The sequence below is a fragment of the Gallinula chloropus genome (assembly GCF_964237585.1).
Source record: "Gallinula chloropus genome assembly, chromosome: Z".
Taxonomy (NCBI): Eukaryota; Metazoa; Chordata; class Aves; order Gruiformes; family Rallidae; genus Gallinula; species Gallinula chloropus.
Window position 1 is genome coordinate 44,432,270 of NC_140089.1, and position 16,681 is coordinate 44,448,950.

Sequence of the window (16,681 nt, forward strand, 5' to 3'; positions counted from 1 at the left end):
GATAACTAGGAGGAGAGGCATAGTGAAAAACATGGAGTGTTTGGTGTTCTTATTTAAGCAAGACCTGAATACATTTCTTGGACAGAAACCATAGCATGCTAAGGACTCAATTTTCCTATCCTTTTAAGGACATAGTGTCCTCAGGGTACACTGCTTCCTCAAATGGTGCCTCCAAGCAATTAAGGTTGCAGCCTACAGGATCATTAACTGAACCTCAGTACTTCCATCTGAGATCTAACATGAATGACAAATACATCCACTGTGAAAAATCCCCAGTGTCCTCAAAGGGCACAGTATGTAGTTTTAAGGTAGAAGGCAGAGCACAGAGAGGGGAAAAAGTGATGTTAAAAATATATAATTGGTGAGAATGAAGAAGATAAAGCTCTTCTCTTGGGAAATGCAGGTAAGAAATTCAGTCAAGCACACACACACAAACACACACCTCCTCCAAAGAGGAATTTGTAACTCTTCTCAAAAATCTTTGGTCAGCACATGCAAGCATAAGGTTTTCTTTCCACTCTGCAATTGCTAAAAGCCTAATGCAGATGAAGTATCAATCAAGCTTATTTTCAGATTTACCTGAAAGCAGAATCTTTTCGCAGCAGTCAGGAAGCAAATGCTCAACTTCTCACAATAGTTCCAGCTTGACTCAAGTTAACAGGTGTCCCAGGTTTCTTCAAGTGTAAACTATCTTGACTTCCTTTAAAGAAAATGAATAGTTAAAAGAAAACAACTGTGTCCACCACAATGCAGACAATTTTACAAATTCTAAGGTCTGGATTATTCAAACCAGGTTGCAGGTCTTACTGGGGAGAAAATACTAGATTATTGAACTCAAGTAGCCAAGTGCTGTTTTGCTTGCGGTGTTGACCTGCTGTCAGGCTGATGATGAACAGTCTGCTAATAGTGTCTACATATTATAGTGTACTGAACTGCTGTACCAGTAGAGCCAGCTACAGAGCTGAACTATCTTGAACTGCAAGGTATTAATTTGTTTTGCTCTAAATGCACCACAGAGTATTTCAGTAAGCACTAATGTGCAAATACTCCAAGTCAAGGGGAAGACAAAAAGGTAAGAAATACAAGAATCCCTGGGGGGGAAAAAACCCAACCAAACAAAACAAAACACCTAAAAAACCCACCAAACACCAGTGAGAGGGAGCAGGGAGAAGAAAAGATAAAAATGCATATACCAGCAATCCAGAAAGTTGTGGAACAATTTATGTATGTATACTGAAGTAACAAAATCCCTCTTAATATTTTACTAGGTGACGCAAAAAAAACTACTTCCAAACTGTTTTAAAAACTTTTAATATTGTGCTTGTTTGGAATAAAGGGTTGATAGAAAGGTAAAGACACATACTTAACTGAACACACTTAATGCTACTTGCCAGCCATCGGTAGCAAAGCATAGGGTAAAAGAGTATCAGGTCTGCATTTAAAAGACCAACAACAATTAAAAAACAGTCTCAAGTTGGAGGGAAGCAGAAGAGAACATGGAACGTTTACTACTTAAACTTCAAGTCAGTATCTGCTAGGTTCTGTGCAACTTCCCTATGCCTTTTCACTCTGTCCTTCCATTCTCCCACCTGCACAGGGGAAACAGGCAGCTTCTTCACACAAAATTTCTCCAGGCAGGCCAAGTTGCAAATCAGAAAGCTGCACTCACTGTAGCAATGATACTAAGATAATGGACTTTAAGAAGCTAACATATAATTTTCATCTTTTCCCTTCTCCCCAAAGAAACAAAGACATGCCTTATGTGACAAGGTTTTGCCATCCCTCTTAGGTAAATTTTTTATCACGGACCTACTGACTTACTTTCTCCACTGATCCACCTTTTCAGCCCTATGAAACAGAGGATATTCCGCAAGCATTTATCTTTCATGTAAGTCTGGCATACACAGAAATGTAACAGAGAAACTTGGAACCCAGATTTCTACTTCTTGGGTAAATAGTCTAACAAAGCTGCTGCACAAGATGACAAGCACCATCACAAGGCTCTTCTCTTTTGCTCCAGACAATGGCTAAAGAAACACACTGGCACCACTTCGTTCAGACCTCACACTTAGGCCTGTCTAGCAGGCATGACTGGGAGTGCCTGCTAGGACTAGAGAGGACTCATAAAGGCACCATCTTCCTGAATAATTAGTTCATTTGTATGCATTAGAATACTGAATTGATTTATATACATTAGAAGAACACAGAGATGCTCAGCCTCTCCAGGTCAGCAATAATTCCGGTCAGATGTTGCAACAGGACTCAGAGGAAGTTTTACTGACACAAGTTAGGTAGCGACCTGCAAGCGGTTGAAAAGGGGAATTAGTAATTCTGGTACTGTGCTCTTAATGCTTAATACTAATGCCACGCTGATAGCACAGCTAAGATGATCTCAAGGCTTCTACAAGAAAACATAAAGGGATTATGACCAGAGTCATAGAATCCAGATGTTGCTACCCTCTTTCACAAACAGCCTCAGCTCCAGCTCTTCTCATGTGAATGTACAATTTTTTAGATTTGGGCTTTTCATTGCCGACTGCCAGGCTTGAGGTTTCCCCCTTACTGCAAGCCCCAAAGACTGTACATCAACTACTCATGAAGGTTCTGTCCAAACTCTTCACTAAGGACACCAAACAAAGCTCTTTTTTCCCTTGATCTCACCTATCTGTATCTGATGCACAGTCAAAACTGGCTCCCAATTCTTCTATCGAGGACTGTATCATTCCCATTTTAGGCATTAATTTACATTTGTGACCCTAAATACACTTTGGGGGAAAAGAAACCTAAAATGCCATCTGTTTGAAAAAAAAAAAAGCAAAAACTCCAACTGTTACTCTATCTTAAAATTGGATAAAATGCATAGTCAGTGCTGAGCACTTCCACTATCATTTTGACAACATCACATATGAATGAAATTCTCTTATCTTAAGTACACAGTAACCTCAGATGTGAGGCTCAAAACTTTTTCTTTAACCAACAGCTCTGCTTTCACAGCTGCTTTTTTCCTTCCTTTTTTGCTTTGACTGAAACAGGAAGGTTTTCACGTAAGCATTTTAAAAAATGAAGTAAGTATAAACATACATATATGGTTTTATATATATTATGTGTATATATATTTGGGAATTATACCAGACTGTCTTGTCATCAATCCTATTTGCTTGCAATGAAAAGTCTCGCCCAAAAGTACCTTTCCAAACAACTGCCCTGGAAGACAAACCTACGAGTATCCAGCAAGCTAATGGCAAGCGAAGAGAGTAGTACCAGTCAGATAGGGCAAAAGCATCTCTGTCACAAGTACTGACATGCTCAGAAGCAACACATACAGAGCACACCACATAAGGCCCACCTGTTGAGACTGCAGAGGCTATACTCCCCACCCCCACCACCCTGTTTTCACCCTCAAATTCTGCTATTAACTCTCTCAAAGAAAACAAAAATATTCCACCTGCCTCTGAAGCGGGAAGACATTCTGAGTTTAAATAAACAGAGTCCACATGCTTCAACTGGCCAGAGTACTTTCAGATGGAATATGCCTGTCTTGCAAAGACTAAGTCCAACTACAAATATCTTAAGTATCTTTATATTTTGTTTTCCTACCCCCCTCCAAAACAAACAAAAATAAAAAGAAACAACACACACAAAAGAAGTAAATTAACTAAGAAAGCCAGAGACCTCTGAAATGTACCCTGGTTAATACTAGGAACAAGTACTTTGTAACTGCATTCCAAAGGCAATAGTTCTCCTCAAATGAAACTAGAAAAACTCAAAGCCAAGTCTCGATAGGCAGAGCTTATTGATACTATTAAATCTGTTCTACTTGCACTTCTATTTTCTGTGATTTCATGTTCCAGAACTAGTTTTCTTAGAAACTATAGTTTACATAGAAATAAAGGTATATTTTCAAAGTCTGTTCACTATATAGTAAAATAAGTTATTTTATAATCATAAACAAATGACTTGCAAAAACACACATATGAAAACTATATTCATGAGCAGACCAAAAAAGCTTCAGTTTTATTATGTATATCTAGCACAAGTCTGTAAAACCTCTAAAACTGTTCATCTATCTGTATTTCCACGTTTTGTTCTGTGTTCAAACCTAGGCACATCCAGAGAATTTTCAAAGACAGAGCTCAGACTTCATTTACGCTCGTTATGGAGTTGTTGATCTGAAAGGTTAAAAAAAGTAACCAAGTGCACAGCAAATCAGTTCTTTACTGTGTACTTATTTATCAGAGAGTAGAAGCAAGTATCCGAGCAAAATCTTTGTAAATAACGGAGTATAAAAAAAAACCCAAAACACAACACATAGTATGCAAAGAAGGAAGGAATATTTACGTTCAGAAGATAGAATTGTGTCAAAAAGTAATTAATTAAAAAAAAAAAGATAAACCCTAGGTGTGAAATGAGAAAGCATGTAATGATTTAAAATTTCATAAATTCCTGGCAGGAAAAAAGCTAAATCAAAACCCTCCACTAGATCACGTGATTGCACTCTGGGTTATACTTCCAAAAGACACTTCTGTCTCTTACAGAAGTACCTGTGGGTCACCCCAGCCTCCGTGCAAATTAAACCAGAAGCAAACTGGCCTCTGATAATATGTTATTTCACAAACCCCAAAGTTTCAGCAGCTGTTCTTATGTCATAATACTCCTTCCAGACACTGAAAAAGTCTACTTAAATGCAATCATATACGTACTGGAGTGTGGCGCACAGTTCCAGAGCCCTCAGCACAAGAAGGACACAGACCTCTTGGAGCAGGTCCAGAGGACAGCCACAAGGATGATCACAGGGCTGGAGCACCTCTCCTACGAAGACAGGCTGAGGGAGTTGGGCTTGCTCAGCTGGAGAAAAGGCGGCTCTGGGGAGATATTATAGCGACCTTCCAGTGCCTCAAGGGGCCTACAGAAAGCTGGGGGAGGGACTGTTCGTAAGGTCAAGCAGCAACAGGGGGAGGGGCAATGGTTTTAAATGAGAGCAGAGGAGGTTTAGATGAGGCCTTAGGAAGAAGGTCTTCACTATGTGCACGGTGAGACACTGGAACAGGTTGCTCAGGGAGGTGGTGGAGGCCCCACCCCTGGAGGTATTCGAGGTCAGGCTTGATGAATCTCTGAGCACCTTGATCTAGTTAAAGGTGTCCCTGCTTAATGCAGGGGGGTTGGACTAGATGGCACTTAAAGGTCCCATCCAACCTAACATTCTGTGAAAACGACTACTACATGCTTTATGTTTAATAGCAAAACACCACTTGTGGGTAACTTTTTTAAACATGTTAGACTATCGTTTGCAGGAACATATATTTACCCAAATGTAAATTTACACCTGCAGAAATAGGCTCTGTGTTCAAAACTTTGGGTGAGCAGCAACACATATCAGTGAATCATCCACCGCCTTGGTACCAAAAAGCAAACTGCCCACACTGCTTGCAGTGAGCAAGTCAAGACTGTGATAACCAGCACCCTAGACATGGCAAAACCTCACAAGTTTCCCTGCAGTATGTGACTTCAGATTACACAAGAAACATTCATCAGGGCAGCTCTGTGCTCTTCCTTTGGCAGCAGTAGGAACTGGCAACTGCTATTAATACAGCAGCGCTGCCCTCACTGTCTCACCCTCTTGCACCGTAAGGAGGGCTGTCCCTTTGCAAAGGGCTCAGAAATTGCACCTTAAATAACTCCTCTCCCCATTAAATCATTTAGTCATTCACACATAACATTGTTTCCCAATTCAGTACCCTAAGTAACAACTTCCACAAGTTGGGTTTTTTTTAAACAAACTGTGATCTTCGACAGAAAACACTTCTTCAAAGCCACAAATCGAGCAAAGTTACAGGATGAGAACAATTTCCTGAATAAATACACAAAACTTAATGTTAGATTAAAACTCACACAGACTATTTTGAGATGCCACAGGTATTTGTACAAACTGCTTCAATTCCTGAAAGCTCAATTCACAGTACAGAACAGAAGAGTTTTGGTTATCTATGATCCAACTCTGAACTCCAGTGAGAGAAAACCTGGGGAAACCTTACAAGCCTCACAGCTAAGTTTCAAGGGGGCAAATACTACATTGTACACAATCACAATCTAGTAAACAGAACTCATTTACATAAAGTGATAACACTAATGTGACAGTGAAAAATCTGCTTTCTGGAGTAGCCTACACCTAGTCCAGTTCCTAAACCTTTTTTCTACAAGGCTTAGGAAGCAAAAACGTAAGACTTACCACCCCATCCCCAGTCTTGCTTTGTGGAAGTGTCATAAGTATTAAAGCCCCAGTCAATAGCCCAAGAGAGACAGAATTTGCAGGACCAGCTGTTTCCTAAATTAAATTGTAAATCAAGACAGAATGTCTTCAAGTACACACTAAACAGTTATCTCTTCCTAATATTCTGATGTGGAGAGTACAAAAAGCTTTTAGTGTCATCAAAAAATTTATAACATACGTAAGGGTACATTAAAAGTACTTCTCCCATTAGAAAAAGTTTGTTCAAGATACTAGAAAAAACAGGTACTTTCCTTTCAGATGTAAGACTTCATGTGGAAATGGCAGGGAAAAAAACCCTTTAGCTAAAGATTAAAGCTAATAGCCTTCTCTGAGTCCAGAAAAAAAAACCTCCTTACTTTTTAGAGTAAAAGAGTCTAACTTTCAAATTCAAAATCAAATGACAAGGCTAACGAGCTTTACTAGTCAAAGAAAAAACAGTTCTGAAAAATCAGCTACTGACTTTTCCTTGTACCCGCTGCTATAAATATTTATAGCAGGAAGCAGACAAGTCAGGTGATTATTTACCCGTTGCTGCATTATAGCAGTGCTGGCTTCTGGACGTGACTAGGTAAACTGCAGTATATAATCAGACACTGAAAACTGTATACATAAAGCTTCACATAAGACTGACCCTGTACAGCAGCTTGCCAACTATGCAATGCAACCTATTACCATCAGTCCCCCTTAACTTTAAAACATTCTAATACACATTAAAAAAAAGTTATTTTTCTTTTTGAAAGTAAATAGAAAATTAGGCAAAGAGCAAAATAATAAAATTGCACTTCCTTTCTTGCCTGGAAAGAAGCTCCTAGAAAGTTACCGGCATGGCAAGCTTAAGGTTACTCCCTCAAGACACGACAAACTTGCCATCACCAGGCTCACAGAGTATCACATTCAAAGCCTGTGTGATTTAAGCTGACAGACATATTGCAAAAGTCAGCTACTTCTTGCCCAGCTGGCATAACTCTTTCATCAGGTAGAAGGTGAATAACACAGGGAGGGAGAGGGGGAAAAATATAAATATAGCCAGGAGTGAAAGCATGATCACAGCAGAAACTAAGCATTTACCTACTCCAAAAACTGAACAAGAGCTGTCCAGTTAACTTTCCCCAGCTCTTGGAAATGCTTCATTGATATGGCAATAAATGTCAGAGGTGCTTACCAGCACCTAAACCAACAACTGTTCCTTTGGCTTAGGCTTTCTTGATGGCTAAGGTCAATCTGTAAAAGAAAAGAACCCAAATATTTCAACCTGCTAGTTCACCAGCTGAGTTAAAGCAAACACTCAAGGCCTGGTTATAATCCAGAAGGGGAAAAAAAATTTAGGGAAAAAAATTCTGTGGCTCCACATTGCAGATTTATTTACTCAAATACACTCCCAGCCCTTCAATTTCATTAGTAAGCACAGACACAACCACCTCTCAATCCACAAAACTCAGCAACTACGCTCTTTCGAAACCTTCATTTGCAGCATTTAGCTGATGAATTATACTTGAAGCAATTAAAACAGCATCATCCCCACCCAACAGACAGAAGCCTGGATGGACATCCTACTGTAAGGACTTCTAAAGATGTAAAATTGCATGTGCCTCTCCATGCACTGAGCTTTCAGGATGACAGTTTCAGGACTTTGATCTCTGCAATAGTTGCAAAAGAAAGGAAGGATGTTCGGGTGCTGCCCTCCTCCCCACCCCTACTTCCAGTCTTTCTGCACTTCACTGTTAACAGAACTGCATTTACCAGACAAAGGCACGCTGGGTCAGGCGTGCATCCAGGACAGGCGCTGAACAGTTCATAATCTCCCTGATGTTTAGCACAGGATATTGGACAGTTAAGCTGTGCACAGTGGCAAGGCTTGAAAACACACCCTGCCACTGCAAATCCCCACTAAGCACCCACCCAAGCAGCTGCCTTGGTCAGCACTCACGTTCTGCCCAAAAAACCTGCTCCCCCTCCAAGTTGTTTAAGGAGTTTAAATCCTTCAATTACTGCAGTCCAACACCAGGGCCTGGGCGACTTGAGCAGCAGTCAGTTGTTTAGCAATTCGGACATCAGCAATTCGTATCAGAGCAATCTCCTAAGGGCAAGCTGCTGGCAGATACTGCAATTCAAGGCCAAGTTTCAACTAACATACCGAGAGCCAAAAAACAGGTGGTTCCCAGATACGGTCAGCAGAGCATTGCCGTGAATTTTAAAGCCTGCAAAATCCGTAATCATAAGATACATTGATGACAAGTTGTTGAGTGACAAGCTGAATGTCTTCCCCAGGCTAACACCAAACACGAGGTGAAATAGCAAGCTCCTTCTGCAAGCCAAGAGAGCTTTCTCCTGAGTTTTTCTGCTCCAGCTGTAGCTCCTCACAGGTAATTTCAGGCAAGACACTCCCAGCAGCAGTAAACTAACTAATCTAAATTAGCTGATTGTGTGTTACTATCTGCAACACAGAGATATTTTCAAGTTCAAAAGTTCCTACTCGGAAGACATTTGCGAACTTCTTGAATACAAAAACTTTCACCTGAACACTGCCATCTCCAAGACCTGAACCGAAAGTTAAACCTGAGATCAGGTATCACTTCACACAAACAAGTATCACTTCACACACTAAGACTACTCCTTGATTTAGGATCCATTCCTCCTTTTTTTAAAAAATAGTGGTAATAATAAACGGACAAACTTATTTTTATGAAGCATTACAAAAAAAGGACTTCCCTTTATTTAGGCTGGCATAAAAAAATATATCCAAGTAACAAACTGAGACATCAGAAATCAACAGTAAAAATACGTTCTGCTAAAATAGGGGCATGTGACAAAGTTATCCTGATATTAATCAGGAAAGTCTCCAGGAAAAAAAAAAATACTACCTTGCCAGCACTGCAGCCCAAAAATATTTAACAAAAAATATTCCAACACAGCTTTGCACTTGCACTCACAAGGCACACACATCCTGAGGTGTAGTTTCCAGAACAAGTCTTGAGGTCACAAGTAAGGATTAACCAGAAGGTGGGGCTATCCCATCAGCACCATCCTGTCACACATCATCACATGCGGCAGCAAAACACACACCGCAAGCTCCCCGATAAAAAGGGAAGCCTTGCCTTTAATTATAACGTGTAAAAGTAGTTCACACAGGGTATTTCTCAATCAGAACGTCATTAGAGGAAACAGACGCACCGGAGAGCTCACTCGCCCGCGATGAGAAAGATAAAGACATGGAAAACAGTACCCACACCGCAAGACCATACAGAAGTTTCACGGTGTTTTTATACCACGAATCCCCCCCCCCCCCCCCCCCGCCTGCTGCGCACCCCGGGAAGCTCCCAGCCGTACCCGCACGCTATAAAAGTCCATCCAGCTCGCGATGCCCAAATATCTGACAGCGCTCAGCGCCTAAGAACAGCCTCGCTGAAGGAAAACATCCCCCCCCACAACCCAATACCATATTAGTCGGTTCTGTCAAGCGCTTGACCTGACACTAGAATAACAACACTCACCATACCAGCTTTCCACAAATCTCCCCAGGCAGCAGGGAAGGAAAAACACCCCCAAACCACCCACAAACCCCTGCCCCCGGCCGCCCAACCCGCTCAGCGAGCGTTACCCACGCCGCCGCCTTTGCCACGCTGTGCCCAAGCGAGGTTATGGCGCTCGGCAGGGTCGGGGGCCGCAAAGTCGCGGCGGTAGGGGGCCGGCAGGACCGGGGGTGATCCGGAGCCGGCAAGTTCTGCGGTAACGCCGCCTTGCGCAGCCGGGAAGCGCCTCTGCGCTGCGCGGCCGAAGACACGGCCCCACGCCCTGCCGCGGACAGGCACGGCCCGGCCGGGCCCCAAAACCGGGCACCGCTCTTAACGTTAGTGCCGGTTACCGCTACCGCAGGTGGCAACGCGCAGGGCGCGGCTCCCGGAGGCCCGCGCACAACCGCCACTCGCCTCCAGGAACGGGCCCGCCGCGAGAGAACCCACACGAGGGGTCAGACGAGGGGTTTATACGGCGGATGACCCGCGCCGCGCCGCGCCCCACCCCACCCCGCCCCGCCTCGGTCCCGACCCCTCCCTCCCGGCACCTTGCCCCGCCCGGCCCTGCCCCCGCTGCGGCCCAGCCCAAGCTGCCGAGAACGGCAGCAGCCGGCAAGGCTTCACCTTTGCGGCAGCCGCCGTCCCGCGGTCCTCCGCGAGGGACGGGCGAGGTGGCAGGAAGGGCGCCCCTCAACCCGCTGATCTCAGGCGGGGGCGCCGTGCCGCGCCGGGGCGGCGGCTCCGCGCTGCGCCCCCGCCGTCTTCATGCCAGCGGCGGCAGCGGCAGCAGGAACCTGCCCGCACCGCAGCGCGTCATTGCAACCCCCCCCCTTCTCCTCCTCCCGCCCCGCCGCGCCCCGGTTTCGCGCAGGCGCCCCGCGCCGCCTCCGCCGGGGGGAGCTCGTTGCCCGGCCTGTGCGGCACCGCCGCAGGCTGAGGAGAGGGGCCGGGCTGGCGACTGTGCGTGGTAGCCTGGGAGAAAGCTGCGAGGGGAAGCCGGGAAGGTCTTCACTTGGGCCGTGGTGAAGGCCTTCCCCTGCCCGCCTCGGACGCGGTGTGGTGCTGCTGCGGGCCTCCCCCGTAACCACGGTCGGGTGGCGGCGGAGGGGGCGGCGCGCTGCCCCGGGCAGCGGCTACACGGACCTGGAGGCGTGTGGGATTCGTACGGTGCAGCATCAGCAAACGAGCCCCCCGGTAGCGCCGCCCTCCGCTGGCATCCGAGCGCTCCCACCCCCGCCACCCCCCCCGCCCCCAGGCAGCTCTCTCACCCGGTTTTTCGCGGCAGGTACGTGCTCACAACTGCGGCGAGGCCATGGATCCCTGCTGCCTAGGGTGCTGAGGAGGCCCTGAAGCAAGACATGAAGTGATTAGAAGCCAGAGGCTCCGTTTGCTCTGTCAGCCCCACCCCTGTTCCCCTTCAGGTCTTTTCAACAGGGAAATACAACTCCGGACACTTACACTTAAACATCACATTTTTGTGGTGAATTAACCTCTGTGTGTCTGGATTTGAGCGGTTCAGTATCACTGATGACTTCTTCAAGTGCCCTGCATAAAGCTGAAGTTTTGTGGACTCAACTCGGACCAATGTGATCAATGCTGAGCTCATTTATTGAAACACACACAGAGATTATACAGGTTTCTGTGTCAGTACACGAGTTACGTTACATTGCTATTGGTTAGATGCTCTGTTCACATGCGTCTCACTATTGTTAATAATTGGTTGAGGCTACACAGTCACATTGTTTCTTTTTAAGGCAGTTATTATCATTCTTGCAGTCTGTTATCTCATGGATTTTCTTGCAAGATCGTGTTCTCACAGACATCTGCTCTCCTGTTACTGCATACTGGCATGTCTCTGCTGCCTTCCCCAGGCCTGATTATATGCGGGTAAGGAATAAATCTAGGTAGGCCACAAAACCCATTCCTCTCAAAATGCATTGCTACAGTGCCCAATTTAATCTCCTTCCCTGACACTTCTTCATCTGTAAGAGCCAAAAAGTAACTTTTCCATTAAGTTCCTCCAATGAAGACAGGAAATTGCTAAGAATTCCCAGGCTAGGTCTTTATGCAGATGGTTTACAAAACTTAGAAAGCATAAGCAGTCCTTTATCAAAGGCCGACAATTGGAATGCAGTGCAAATCTTGTTTCTACCCACGATGAAGACATGCCTACTGTGTAGACACAGAGTTACCCATTCTTACTCAAAGTAGATTGCAGTTCCTTTGTACTCATCTTGCCTCTCAAAATACATACACATGGCTGCAGCACTTGCAGCCACTGTCTTAGGCACCAAAATTTATTCCTTACAGAAAGACTGGCACAAAGTTACCAGAAGTTTTCTACTACCTGCAGTTGGCTGGCAGTTGGCAACTTTTCTACGGCACTGATTCACCTGAAGAAATGTTTACACTTACTGCTCATTACTTAACACAGATGGTGTGCATTAGATTCTACTTATCATCTGTATTGTTCCAAATACCATTTTGCAGGAACTGGAATGAGTGGTTTGGCTCAAACAATCTCTTTTGCAAGGTAACAGAACCTGCAGAAGCAGGTTCATGTTTGTGGACTGGCTCTTGCCTCACAAGGGTCTTGATCCTTGCAACCATCTGCAGGGCCCTGGACTCGGGCCTCCATTCTTCCAAGGCTGGAAGGGCCTGCAGACTCTTGGCCTCAAAGCAGCCACTCTGACAAACTGGACATTACGCCTCCTTAGTTAATAAACCATCTGGACACTGTCCTTGCAAGGGCAGCCCTCCTTCAGCAGCCACACTGATAAACAGGACACTGGCCTTATCTCGTAAGGAACAGTGACAGGCAAGCGGGGCCCTGCAGAGGCAGAGTATCTTCTTGCTAAAATCCCATGTGAGGCCACTGAACAGGGTCACTGCTCCATCACGCCAGCCAGGGTGTATCAAATGACCACTTGGGACCCACATTCCCCATCGACTCATTTTCAGAATACTCTGCAATTCAACACTGAGTCTGTGTAAGATATACTGGGCCCCCACAGAGGGATAGGGTCAGGGACGATAAAAGATGCAGATTTGGGACATCTGGTGCACTCCTGCTATCCAAGGACGACAACTTTATGACAATTTTCTCTGGATCCCCGAGTGGTGATACCTTATTTCTTTCGCTCTTTCTCAATCTCTCTAACTTCTAACCTTATTCTCGGCACATAATAGTAACAGCGTTTCCAGTTTTTCTAAGTTCTACTAATTGTAATACATTCCTCCAAATATATAGCATGGTGTAGTTTTGTTTGCAAGCTTTATAAGTAAAGTTGTGTTTTGCTTGGAACTCCTGGGTAATTTTTGTTACTCCTGAGTACCATGCGGAGGATTACAGAAGCTAATCTCACCAGTGTGGTTAAGAGACTAGTTAGGAGAGGGTTAACCTGGCCCTCAAAGCAGGAGAAATGGTTAACTCTACAGGTACCTATCAGCTGGTATGGGACAGACAGGTCTGAATCTCTCTGGTTTGCCTGCCTGGTTGGACGTGACATCATCCATGCAGTGAGTAGAACTGCAGAGAACATACGCACCTGGACCTTCTGAAGATGGAAGCACGCTGCCTTGCTGGCAAGTGAGCAGAAATCAGAGAGTCAGGAGTAGGGGATTACTGCTGCATAGCTGTGACAGACAGAAGGCCCCAGCCTGTTGCAGAATGGCTTGGGAAGCAAGGCCATGAGCCTACGGAGCAGTTGTCCAAGCAGTCACCTGTGTAGCTTAGTAAGACTAGGCCCCATGCCGCCTTGGTGAGAACAGAGGGGGCAACAATCGGTCAGCGTATTCTTGTGTATCGTGCAGCAAGGCCACAAGATGTGGGAGCAGGAGGTGTGATAAGGATTCAGTGTTCCTGGGACTGAGAAAGAGACATGATTCCCAGGCTGCCAGATGGGTAGAGTATGTAAATGTAACTTTTAGTTAAGAGCCATTTAGAATATGACAGGTGTAATACGTGGTAAGAATAGTATAAAAGGAAGTGTGTGCTTGTAATAAAGTTGAAGTTTGCTTTATCAGCCATATTGGCTGGCTGCATTCTTCCCTCTCGTCGCAGCAGGTGTTGTGGTAAGTGGCGCCCAAATAGCCTGAACAGCCCTGACCGGCTGCCCCAACCCGGTATCAACAGGACCCCGGCGGCGAAGAGCTTGGAGAAGCACTGGTAGCAGCGACCGGGGAGCGGAAGATCAGCAAATGCAGGACATGACGCGTCTGATCCGTGCTTGAGCCGACCTGATAGCTGGGGCTCGCCATCCAAGACAGGCTACTTTGGTGAAAAAAGCTGCACAAAACTGCCCGAAAGAAAAGGCAGCGTATCCACAGCTGCCCCCGAAAAAGGCAGCGTCTCAAAAAAACTGCCCAAAAAAAAGGCAGCGTTCTCAAAACAGCCCAAAGAAAAGGCTGTGAAAATCTCCATGGAGTGCGAGGTAGCCTCCAGTTTATTATTATGCTTTTTAGAAAAGCGGGGGTAAAGGAGTTTAATCTTAAAAAAGAATTAAGAGGGTTGGTAGCGTACGGACAGGAAGTATCAGAATGGTGGGAGTATGGAGATAAATTGTGGACTATGGTAATAGATGATAAGAAAGATACCAAAAAGCTCATGAAGCCGTGGCGAACAGTTATAAACCGCATACAGCAGTATCAAGCAGAAAAACACATAGCAGCCGTAGCGTCTGCTCAATTGGAAAATCAAAGGCATAAACCAGGAAAGTTATTCTTGGGAAGTGATTATGTACCTACCCACCCAAATGGGCTATCGGTAACAGCTGAACCCCTTAAAACATCAGGGGCTTGTGAGGCACCAGCACCCTCTGCCCCACCACTGAATGAGGAATGGGGAATACACACTCAATAAAGAAGGCAAGGCGGTACTGAAACTCCTCCACAATATGCTCTCTGAGAGAGTGATTAAAAATGATGAAAAGTCTTTAAAACCCCTCTTTTTTGTGGAGCGAAGAAAGAAAGAAAACTGATGACAAGCCTTGACAGCGCTTTTGATTTACCTACTTGGGAAGCTATTGGAATTCAAAGCTAAGTCGTTAATAACTCTCTGGAAATAAAGTAAAAGGACTTGAACCAAAATGGAAACGGAACATGTTGCTGCTTCTTCAGCCTTTGCAGCTTTAGCACCAGTTCTGGGTTCTACAGAACCAGATTCAAAAATGGAAGAAATCTACTATGGAGAACGAGGTTTTGTTTCTGGGTGCTCTTTTGCCTACCCCAGTTACTATGCTAAGTAATAATGCCGTGTTATCAGAGTGAAGTGATAAATCTGTCGGAACTGACCGCGCAGGGGAGTGAGTAGTGCACGTAAATCTGCCACCATGGCCTGCGCCCGCCCCCCCCACTACTATACCTTTGGAAGGAAAAATGTGGAAACAAACATACAACCGACTGCCTTTTAACTTTTACTGAGCCTAAAACACCCCATGACGCAGTCGAAAATGTTAACTGGCATCAACAACTTCAGTTTGTTCTTAAAAAAACAGAAAACATAAAAGCGGAGCGGGCGACGGCATGCCCTGCTGTGAAAGGGTGTGCAGAACTGCCCACCCCCCACCCGAAAACCTACTGAGAGAGAAACTACCTATATGAAGAATCACCAACTAAGGCACAGAGCACTGTTACCCCCATGAACAAGGAACCTCAGCAGTGGGACAAGAATCCTACGGAGATGGACACGTATCGGCTTCGACAACCATTGGATCAGGGACACATTTCATTTCAATATCCATCGCTCCCACCCACACCACATCAGTCCCCAGCAAACTCATCAATACATCACTGTCTCCTGATGCCTGAGACACTCTGCAGAGCCTGCTCATCCCAGCCTGGGCACGTAAGATGGTGTCAGAATGGGAAAAAAGGTTACATCAGGGTATTTTGATTCCTACTCACTTGCGGAACTTACTGGGGAAAGGTTGATGTGGGAATGAGCGGGTGGTGGAGAGAGTTAATACTGGGCCGGTGGGAGGTGGATGGGACACAGAGACTGTGCGGCGGTTCCTGGTGCTCATCCAGGTCCTAGTGCTCACTCAGGGCTCGGCCCGCTGACCGTCGGGGTCGCGCTGTTCCTCACAGCAGGGGGAGAAGGGCAGCAGCCGAGACCACTGACACCAGGCTGCGCTGCCAAGTGCTTTGGCAGAATTGCTGTAGAAGTGGGAGAACTGCCCCCCCACATCCCCTCAACCCACCCATACGGACTGGATGTGACAACTCACATCTTGCAATGTTGTTTGTTTGATGACTTGGTTTGCAGCGTTTGTTTGTATGTGCTGTGGGTTCAGAGATGCGTTTATCCACTGAGAGCAAGGCTGCCTACTTAGCAAAAGGATTTTTGATAGCCATCATTGAAACTGGGGAGCTTACTTTAGAAATTTAACCTGGAAAACACAAAATCCCCATTTGGGGTGATTAATAGCTAGTTACTTAGAAAAAAATTGCCCATTTGCAACAGTTAATACAGGAGTAACTAACTAAGGGGCATATAAAGCCTTCCACAAGTTTGTGGACCATGCAAAAATTTTAAGAGATTGGGTTTGGTTTTTTTTCGAAAGGTATTATTGAGTCTTGATTCCACAAAGGCATAAAAATTCACCAACTATCTGCCAGACTTATGTAGCCTTGACACTTGCTCCAGTATGAAAAACGCATCCTGATCTAATCTTTTATCATTGCATGGATGAGAATTTGATTACAGAAAAAACTCGGACATTGAAAGTTTGATTCATGAGTTAACAGTGCAAGGGGTTACACATTACTGTGTTTTCTGGCAGTGTGAGCTACTGCACAAACGGGAGAATCCAGTAAGTGTGTCTAATGCTGTAGCAGCATTATACTACCCCGTGAAATCAAACTGGACAACAGCTCAGAATATATGGCACAAACATTGCCT

The 16,681-nt window shown here is 45.1% G+C and overlaps 1 protein-coding gene across 1 annotated transcript in view; it reads right to left on the bottom strand.

Annotated features, from left to right (window-relative positions):
- The window catches only part of AGTPBP1 (ATP/GTP binding carboxypeptidase 1), a 54,439-nt gene extending 53,806 nt beyond the window's left edge, over window positions 1-633 (bottom strand). Inside the window, exon 1 of the mRNA XM_084278580.1 lies at window positions 580-633. The gene's annotated coding sequence lies outside the window, so the exon portion shown is untranslated. The remainder of the gene's footprint in view (window positions 1-579) is intronic.
- Window positions 634-16,681: the final 16,048 nt, after the last annotated feature.